The sequence below is a fragment of the Lolium rigidum genome, chromosome 1, assembly GCF_022539505.1.
Source record: "Lolium rigidum isolate FL_2022 chromosome 1, APGP_CSIRO_Lrig_0.1, whole genome shotgun sequence".
Classification (NCBI taxonomy): Eukaryota; Viridiplantae; Streptophyta; class Magnoliopsida; order Poales; family Poaceae; genus Lolium; species Lolium rigidum.
The window spans coordinates 183893663-183903418 of record NC_061508.1 but is presented as its reverse complement, the minus strand read 5'-3'; the positions used below and the strand labels follow the sequence as shown (position 1 = coordinate 183903418).

The 9756-nt window shown below is 43.5% G+C and overlaps 1 pseudogene; it reads right to left on the bottom strand.

Annotated features, from left to right (window-relative positions):
• Positions 1 to 8227: 8227 nt before the first annotated feature.
• LOC124653639 lies at positions 8228 to 9453 on the bottom strand (annotated as a pseudogene).
• Positions 9454 to 9756: the final 303 nt, after the last annotated feature.

Genomic DNA, 9756 nt, shown 5'->3' with positions numbered 1-9756 from the left:
AAACAAGGGTCATGTTGGAGTGTTTGTCTGCCCGCAATAAGTTTTGCTTTATTTTCTGCAAACGTCATGTGATTCAGTAACATCACTGCAGCATGGCACGGCGTGCCATGCCTCCTTCCATCCACCTTTAAAATTGCATTAAATGGCTCACAGCAAGCAAATGCAAAAGGAGAGGGCACGCACACTGCTAAGTATGCTCACTGTTAAGTGATGTAGAATTTCAGTGTTAAGTCGGATATATTGCTAAATTGTTCTTTGTATAATATCAGTTTAGAGGCACTATTCTTTTCTTAGCTTCATTTTGTTCCATATATGTCTAGATTGTTAAGCTGCAGTCTAATATGGATGCGCTAAATCGTCGCGCTAAATTACAGCGCCGAGTTGGTTCATTTGCATACGCGCTAAAAGCGGAAAATAATATTTTCACACATTTGCATACGAAATAGATCAAACAAAACGTAAAAATAAACTAGAAATATAAAAATATATTACAAACTTGGACACTACAACCAAATTTATTACTAAACTAGTCTAAACTACTCGGAATCCCAATCGAAGGCCGAGGAGCCTGGAGTTGATGTCCACTTGAAGGAGGAGGAGTTGACGATGATCGTCGACAGGTCGGCGCCATTTTTCTTCTCCTCCGCCTTCCTCGTGGCCTTCTCCTCCCTTTCCTTCTTCCTCGCCGCCGCCTTCGCCCTCCTCTCCTCCCGGTCCGCCTTCTTCGCTGCCTTAACCCTAACCCTAACCCTAACCCTCACGCGTGACGGCCGGCGGCGGTGGCGCGAGGGCTTCCGCCTGCTGCCGCGTCCGGACGTCATCGAAGTTCATCGAGCGACGGGAGTGGCCGAGACGCCAGGCGACCGCGTCGTACGCGCGCGCCGCCTCGTGCGTCCTGAGCCCGATGCGCTCGTCGTCGCTGCGGATCTCGGCGTAGAAAGTGTCGTTCGGCCGCGCGCGGACGCCGCGGAAGACCGGAGCTCGAGCAGCGGCGGGGCGGCATCTCGTTGGCGTGGAAACGGAGCGGCGGCACGAGCGACGTGGAGCGCGGCGGGATCGACGCGGAGCGAGGTGGAGGGCCGCGAAGCGACACACAGGTGAAATTTCCTGGCGATTGGGTGCGCACGCGGAGTTTATTTGCGCGCGGCTATTGACACAGCAGGTTTAGCGTGTAGGATGGTGCAAAAGCGCGCACGGCAAAAAAACTTAGCGCGTGGCTTTTTCACGCGTCCGCTGGAGATTCGCGCGCCTCTCCCGTGTTGTATTTCCGCGATTAATTCAGAGCGTGTGTTTTGCTCTTACAATGGGCTGCTCAGGGAAAATAGTGTAAGCTAGAGTTTATAACTTCAATTTTGATTCAGATTGGGCAAATACTGGGCAGCAAGTACGGAGGGAAAGTCTGTGTGTGCCTCTCCTTTTGCATTTGCTTGGTGTGAGCCATTGGATTCAATTTGGAAGGTGGATGGAAGGGGGCATGGCACGCCGTGACCTGCTGTAGTAATGTTACTGAATCCCAGTCGTACACAAATCTATACTACTATCTTCGTCTTGGTTCATAGGCCTTCCACATATTTCTAGATCGTAAATTTGGTCATAATAAAAATAATATTATAAAGCTAAATGTCCTACTTTCTAATGATATAACTTTTATGTTGTAAATTAATATTATGTTGATCAAATTAACAACCTAGTACTAGTATTATATTAAATTGAAGTTAGTTGCAGGTCTCTCTACACGTTTGATGGTTGTTATCGGAAGCATCATGTTCATCCAAGCGCTTCACTTCAACGTGACCCCCTTCGAACCGCCTGATGTCTTTTCTTTGTTGCCTGCCCCGCCTTATTAGCGCCAAGTCCATATCAAATCAAATCATCTCAGAACGAACCGTTGCTCGTGATAAAAAGGAGTACAAGTTTAACTTGAAGAAACGAGACAACAAGACTCGTATTTTTGGAACTGGATACACGAAATTCTTTAGTGATTTTGATATGGATGTTGGTGACAGGGTTAGGAACTTAGGATTGACCTGGACCACTTTGAAGGATTCTTTGGTATTATTCCAGAATGTCCTATAAGTTTTGAAAAGCATAGAGTGCAGGGTAACTAATCTTTTTTTCCTGGTCAAAACATTTATGATTTTGAACCTCATGCAAAATGATCTTATTTTTTTCTCTTATTTTTATTTACTATTGCTTCGTTTATGTGTTTGTTGTTAGGTGACTAAGATAATCATTTATCTTTTTTTGCAATTTAACCGATTTATATTGTTTACACAAATGGTCTTCAACTTACCTAGCACAAAGAGGGAGCATGGACCAACCTCGTGTTGGTGAGAGTGGTATGGGAATGGGAGTTGTATTGGTGCACAAACTAACAGAGACATGCATCAATCAAAATGGACTGGTATAAATTACCTTTCCAAATTTCTCAATCTTTCAATATACTTCTTTAGCTGTTTTTGCCTGTCAATAAGTGTATTTATTAGTCAGTGTTCTTAGTTATTTATTTTGTTGCATACAACGCATCCTAAAAATAGTGAAGGTATTGAACATTGTCAAAAGTGGATGGGTCATACTTGCAATTGGCGAGTACGACAACTGGTTTGATGCATCATACTATACGATCACTGATGGTAGGTTGCGCTTCAAGTTTGGGTGGGAGGATTTTGTCGACTAGTTTGATACAGACGTTGGGAATGTTGTTATGATCATGTTCCACATGGAAATCAAGGGTATGTGAAGATCTTCTTCGGTGTTCCGTAGTCTATTGTTTCAATAGTTGTTTGGGGGGCATGCTTTATCAGCTACTGCAAGTTGTTAGCTATCTGTAGCACAGATGTGTGTTTCAGTGCTTTCAGTTGTGTGTAAATACTATGTAATATCGCTTTATTTAAGAACATCTCCTACCTACTCTTTTTTCCAGGTCTTGCACTAAGACTACCCACAATGGGAATATTATAGCTAGTATCATGCATCACATGCATGCAAAAAGCTGATGTGTTACATTAATAAATGAAGAAAGAGATGGTAGTAGTATCATAGGTAGATACTGTATCATGGCACGTAGAACTAGAAAAATTAATGTTAAACTAATCTTGTACACACTTTTGCATTGAGATTCTACAAATCACTAAATATAATTAACTTATGATACTACTACATGATACTATGCATTGTGAAGATAGTATCACACACTAGTATCATATGCATGACTATTATATGGTCCCCATTGTGACTAGTCTAAACTAGCAAAAAGCATGGTCGTAAATCTAATCCGTGCGTTCTAAGTGATTTTTCAACTGGTTCAGTGCGGTCCATACATTTTTATATTTTTACATGTTTGTTCCTTCAACTTAGATGGGAAATGGTGTGCTAGATTATCTTTTCTTCTAATTTTGTGGTAGCCTAGTATATATGAGATACTGAAAACTCATGACATGATAATTTTTGACAGGGCAACTGAATGAACTGACATGGATACATGCTGCTTGCAATCTCCTATTCAGGTCAGTACCAAAGCCTAGAGATCTTCTCCTTTTTTTGTTCTTCTTCGTCCTCCATGTTTCTTGTTCGCCTCAGTTGAATCTCATTCGAGTTTCTTTCATGTGTCTTTTCTATTTCTACGATCGTGGGAAATCTTTTTTTTGTTTCTTTCTTGGGGAAGAAGTTCTCAACCTAGGGAGGAAGCGGTAGGGGGGGAGGGGGGGGGAGGTCGAGGAGCTGCTATATGCCAACCGGGTCGGCAGGTACGGGGTGCCGCACACCCCTCCGACCCGGCGGCTGTTAACTGGGCCGCGGCCCATCAGGTAAATCTTTTTTTCTTTTTCCTTTTTCCTTTTTTCGTTTTCGTTTTCTTATTCAGTTTTCCTTTTTCAGTTTATAGTTTTGTTTCTAAAAACTAACAGTTTTACGAAATTTTTTATGTTTTCAAAATTTGTTCAAAAATTTCCGTCTACAGATTTTAAAAATGTTCGATTTTAAATTGTTCAAAATTTGAAAATTGTTCGTAATTCAAAAATTGTTCAAAACTAAAAACTTGTTCAAGTTATGAAATTCGTTCAAATTTAAAAAACCATTCAAATTTAAAACTTGTTCAAATTTCAAAATTCGTCCAAAATTTGGAAATTCTTTCAAGATTTTTTTTCAAATTTGGAAATTCGCTCAGATTTAGAAAATTGTTCAAAATTTAAAATTTGTTCAAATTTCAAAATTCGTTCAAATTTGGAAAACTTATTCAAATTTCAAAATTCATTCAAATTTTATCAAACTTGATTTTTTTTTTCAAATTCATTCAAATTATTTTTAAACAGAAAGATAAAACAAGAGAACAAAAAAAGAAACACTGAAAATAATATGAAAGAAAACAAAAAACAGAAAAGAAAAGGAAAAGGAGAAAAAACACGGAAACATCCCCTAACCGGGCCGACCCACATCGCGCGCGGGGGTGTGCGACGCGAAGTAGGTGACGACCTGGTCTGCATATAGGAATTCCGGGAAGTGCTATACGTCGACCTGGTCAGCTCGTGCGGGGTGCCGTACACCCCAGCGACCAGGTCGGGTAGGCTAGGCCACGGCCCATTAGCTCAGGTATGATTCTTTTCTCTTTTTTTTGTTTCTTTTCTATTACTATCTTTTTTAAAATCTAACATTTTTTATGAAACTATTTTTCCAGATTTTTTCAGAATATTAAATTTTTTAAATTCAACAGTTTTAAATTTTGAACATTTTTCAAATTTTTTATTTCAAAATTTGAACAATTTAAATATTTGAAAAAATTTAAATTTGAACATTTTTTTTTGGGATTGAACATTTTTAAAGTTGAACACTTTTTAGATTGAACATTTTATAAATTTGAACGTTTAATGAGATTGACTATTTTTGAACTATGCACATTTTTTGGGATTGAACATTTTTTGATATTTGAACATTTTTTAAAATATTTTTTTAAATAATATGAACATTTTTTTGAAAATTAATACTTTTCAAAATCTCAACATTTTTATAAAACTTAATATTTTCAAATCTGAAAAAATAAAAGTAAACAAAAGAAGAAGAAAAGAAACAAAAAAGAAAAAGAAAAGAAAAAATGAAAAAGAAACGGAAAACGAAGTACACCGTGAACTGGGCTGATCATGCTGGCCCATACCGCGCGCGGGGTTGTGCGGCGCGCGGTAACAACCGAGCTGGTCGGTGTGGCAAAACCTATACACCGACCAGGTCGGTGTCTACCGGCCACCGCACACTCCCTGGTCGGGTATGGGCCAGGCCCATTTGTGGCTATTTGGCCTGTAACATTTCGTTTTTTTCTTTTTTCTTTTTTCTGGTTTCTTTTTTCTGTTTTCTTTTCTTTTTTCTTTTTTCTGGTTTCGGTTTTGTTTGTATATTTTTAGATTCGAAATGTTTTATTTTTACAAATTGTTCAAATTGAGAAAATGTTTAAATTCAAAAATGTTCAAATTTGAAAACCGTTCAAATCTGAAAACCGTTCAAATTCGAAAACCGTTCAAATTTGAAAGTTGTTCAAATATGAAAATTGTTCAAATAGAAAAAGAGTTCATTCGAAATTTGTTCATATTTTAAAAACGTTCAATTTTCAAAATTGTTCGAGTTAAAAAATTATTCAAATTTCGAATTTTGAAAAATATTCAAATCGAAAAAATGTTCAAATTTAAAAACTGTTTTGGTTTCTGAAAACTGTTCAAATTTTATGAAAAACTTTTTCTCAAAAAATTGTTTTTAAAGCGGTTAGATTTTAAAAAATGAAAATATAAACAGAAAAGAAAAAACAGAAAAGAAGGAAGAAAAAGGAAAAAGAAACTCACCTGACGTAATGGGCCGCGGCCCACTAAATTACCTGGATCGTGGGAGGGTGTGCGGTGCCGAACAGCCACCGACCAGATCGGTGGCGGGAAACTGCTCCCTAGCGCGCGCGCGCAAGGGAGTACCGGTTCGCTGAAGAGCGCGCATGAGTGGGCCGGCCCAGTTTGGTTGTTCGTCGTTCGAAGGAGTTCAACTTCGATCAAAACGATCGATCGTTGCCAACTCCTCGATACTTCAGCGGACGTTACCACGTGAGTTTCCTGGGATTCCTCGGTCGCTACAGATTAGGTGAGGTTCGCCCCTTCCTTTTTGTTTACGCTTCATTGCCTTTTTTTTTCTTCTTTGGTGATTTCTTTCTTTTCCTTCTTTATTTCTTTTTCTTCTCTTTTCATTCTTTTATTTTTCCGTTCTTAATATAATTTCTTATGGTTCTTTTTTCTTAATATAGTTGTTCCTCATCGTCCAAATTGTTCCCAGTTTTGCTGATGTAGTTGTTCCCTGCTGTGTAGATAGTTGTTCCCTGGCGTGTAGATAGTTGTTCCCTGCCGTGTAGATAGTTGTTCCCCGCGGTGTATATAGTTGTTCCCTGTCGTGTAGATAGTTGTTCCCTGCCGTGTAGATAGTTGTTCCCCGCGGTGTATATAGTTGTTCCCTGTCGTGTAGATAGTTGTTCCCTGCCGTGTAGATAGTTGTTCCGCTATTTTGTTCCTCGTTGTTCCCCGTCGTCTAGGTTGGTGTTCCCATCTGTCTACTGTGTTGTTTCCCTCCGTCTATTTCGTTGTTCCCCTCCATCTAGGTTGTTGTTCCCATCTGTCTAGTGTCTTGTTCCGCTCAGTATAGAATGTTGTTCCCCTCTGTCAAAGTTGTTGTTCCTAACTACAAAATAGTTTGTTCCCCAAAGTCTATGCGGTTGTTCTGATATGATTTAAAGCTATTTCTAAATACAAATGTTTTTGTTCCCCTCAACCTATGGGGTTGTTCCTGGTAATATTGTTGTTCCCTAATTAGACGAGATGTGTTCCTCTGATACACTATTCTTGTTTTCCGAGTAAACGAGATGCATTTCCCGGACATAATATTTTGTTCCCCGAATAGACGAGTTGTATCCTTTGGCCGAAATATTTTTGCACTTCGCGTAGACGAGATGTGTTTCTGGCACGCAATAAATTTTTTTTCCTGAGAATTCGTGTGTTGAACGAGATTTAATCAAGACTTGTAGCTTTATTTTTTGTGTGCTGGTCCCACTCTTTTTTGTACTGTGCGAGTCGCCTTTTCATTGTGCTAAGATGAGCCTAGCTAGCTACAGCTAACAGGTACGCGCATGATCAAATAAAGAACTTTCCACGTGAAAAATATTTACGACAAAAAATAACGAGCTCGTACGCACTAAATCTAGGAGCAACCTTGATAGCCGTCCGGAAAGTTTGGTACATATAGATTAGGCAGCCGGACACGCCAGGACGTCGTGTGCATGCGTTAGACGGCCAGGACGTACGTCGTATGCATGGATTAGGGGGCTGAAGTATCGCATGCATGCGCGGATTAAGTGGCCTGGAGCATCGTATGCATGGAAATAGGCCTGCCGAAACGGGGTTACGTACGCGCGCACTAGCTAGAGCACCACGTTTCCAAGCATAGCTTCACTTTTTTAGTCCCACATCGCTAACCGAAGAAGGTAAACACCAACTTAAATACGCGCGCGCGGTTACAGTTGCCAACCTGTCTTCGTCGCTAGCTTGATCCAGCTGTAGAGAAGTACCGCTGAATCCTTGCCTGATCAAAATGGGCCGCCTAGTGGAGAGCCCACCTGACCGATCCTTGCGCGAATGGTACGATAGAGAGCGCGCGAGCGCTAGGGAGGAGGGTCCCGGTGGCGAGGAGCTCCCGTCGGTGTATAGGAATTCCCGGGAGGTCGTGCTGGAAGCATGTGGGCTGCACAAACGTTAAAAGGCCAAAACCATGTAACTGGCCAATAGGTACCTTCTTCTCAGATTTGGTCTTGTTAATGGCTTTTTGGGTCCACTCCATGTAGATGGAATCAAAATCAAATGACGCTCCAGCCCAATGCAGCTCGCAAAAATTTCTGTCAACGCGCGCGACAAGAATGAAAACAAATGACGTGGCGACATGTAACTGACCGAAAAAAGTGATTGTTCGCAAATTGAAAACCAACTAGATTTGAATTATACAGGCCCTAAAAGTACGGGCTAATTATAGCTCATGATTCGCAAAAAAAGAGAAGAAAAGTATTAACTCATAACTCTTGGGAAGAAAGAAAGAAGGAAAGCAAGAATACTTCGGATCACCGGCGTGACTGCATACTTAGGAAAACACGGCTTAAAGATCCCTCATGGACGATCTGACCTCACCGGCGTGCTACCATTTCATAATGGTCAGCAGGTGGATCCTACGAGCCAATCGGTCTTCCTTTCATGAAGGAGACGACGGTGTCCATCTCCTTGTCCGCCTTCTCGCCCCGGCGGGATTTCTCGAGAAAGTAGACATGCCCCTCGCCGTCAGTCTCGTACAACACCACCTCCTCGCCGCCCCACGTGCTTCCCCTCAGCGTGTCTACGTTCCTCTGGCCCTTGTCCCGCAGCGTGTCGAGCCCCGCCACGGTGACCAGGGCTCGGCAGCAGCCGAGCGCCGCCCACTACTTCGCCGGCATGGCCAGCGGGTTGATGAATGATGTGGGTGGTCAATCCCGTAGCTCCCCGCGCACACGAAGCCCCACGTCCTCTCCACCCTCCACGCGAACCTAGGGTCTGTGCCCTCCGACGGCAGGAGATCCCTGCCGCGGAAGAACGGGTGCAGGAGCACCAACCCCTCGACCCGCGCGCCGCCGGCCTTCATGGCGACGTTGTGCGCGATGTTGGCGCCGGTGCTGTCGCCCGCGACGATGACGCACGCGGCGTCGCGGTGCCCGGCCAGCCACGGTTCCTGCCCGATGGGCCCACAGTTCGAGAGGGTCCACCGGAGTGCGGCCCACGCGTCATCGTAGGCGGCGGGGAGCGGGTTGTTGAATATAAATACATTGTCTAGTCTCTTTCCATCAATTCGGATTGGCTAGTGCAGCAATCTTTCATGGTATCAGAGCCAAGGGATCTCAAGTTCAAGACCCTGCTCACGCAGTTTTAAAGACAAAAGAAAAAAAAGATTCTGCGGCCCGCTCCGAATTCACGCTAAGGACTAAAATAGCCTAGACGTGAGGGGAGTGTTGAATATAAATACACTACTTAGTCTCTTTCCATCAGTTCGGACTTTTGATTTAATTGGCTAGTGCAGCAATCTTTCACGGGGCGCGAGGCGGTAGTTGACGGACACGGCAAGGGCGCCCGCCGCGGCCACGAGCGCGTTGAGGAAGCGGTGGTGCGCGGCGGAGAATGACGAGTGGACGGCGAAGGCGCCCCCGTGGAAGTAGACGAGGACGGGGAGCTTCTGGGAGGTCGGGACGTCCTTGGGCAGGTAGAGCCGCGCAGCGAGGCCGGCGTCAACGTCGATGAGGACGTCCTTGCAGGTGAGGTCGGTGGCGGCGCTCGCTCTGGACGAGCCCATGAGGCGGCGCACGCGCCCGCTCTTGTAGCGCACGAGGAACCGGGAGAAGTCGAAGTCGACCTCGGTGTCGGGATTCATGGCCGGAATCGCGTTCGAGTTTCCGACAAGGAGAGAGCGATTGCAGTTTTGCAGCACGCATCAGGACACCCAGGACTCCCGGTTTTTTTTTTTTTTAAAAAAAACAGGAGCGGTACAGTGCGATCAGGACCTGTCGTGATTCGAATTACGGAGTATATAATTATCTCATCCAGTTTGGAATCGACATGGAATCACGAGGTACCCGTTAGTCGTCATGTGAGAATACACTACGGGAGAAACAGGCGTTGCCGTGCGACCGATCGCACGGCAAAGAGCCTATTTTGCACGGCAAAGGCTTTGCCG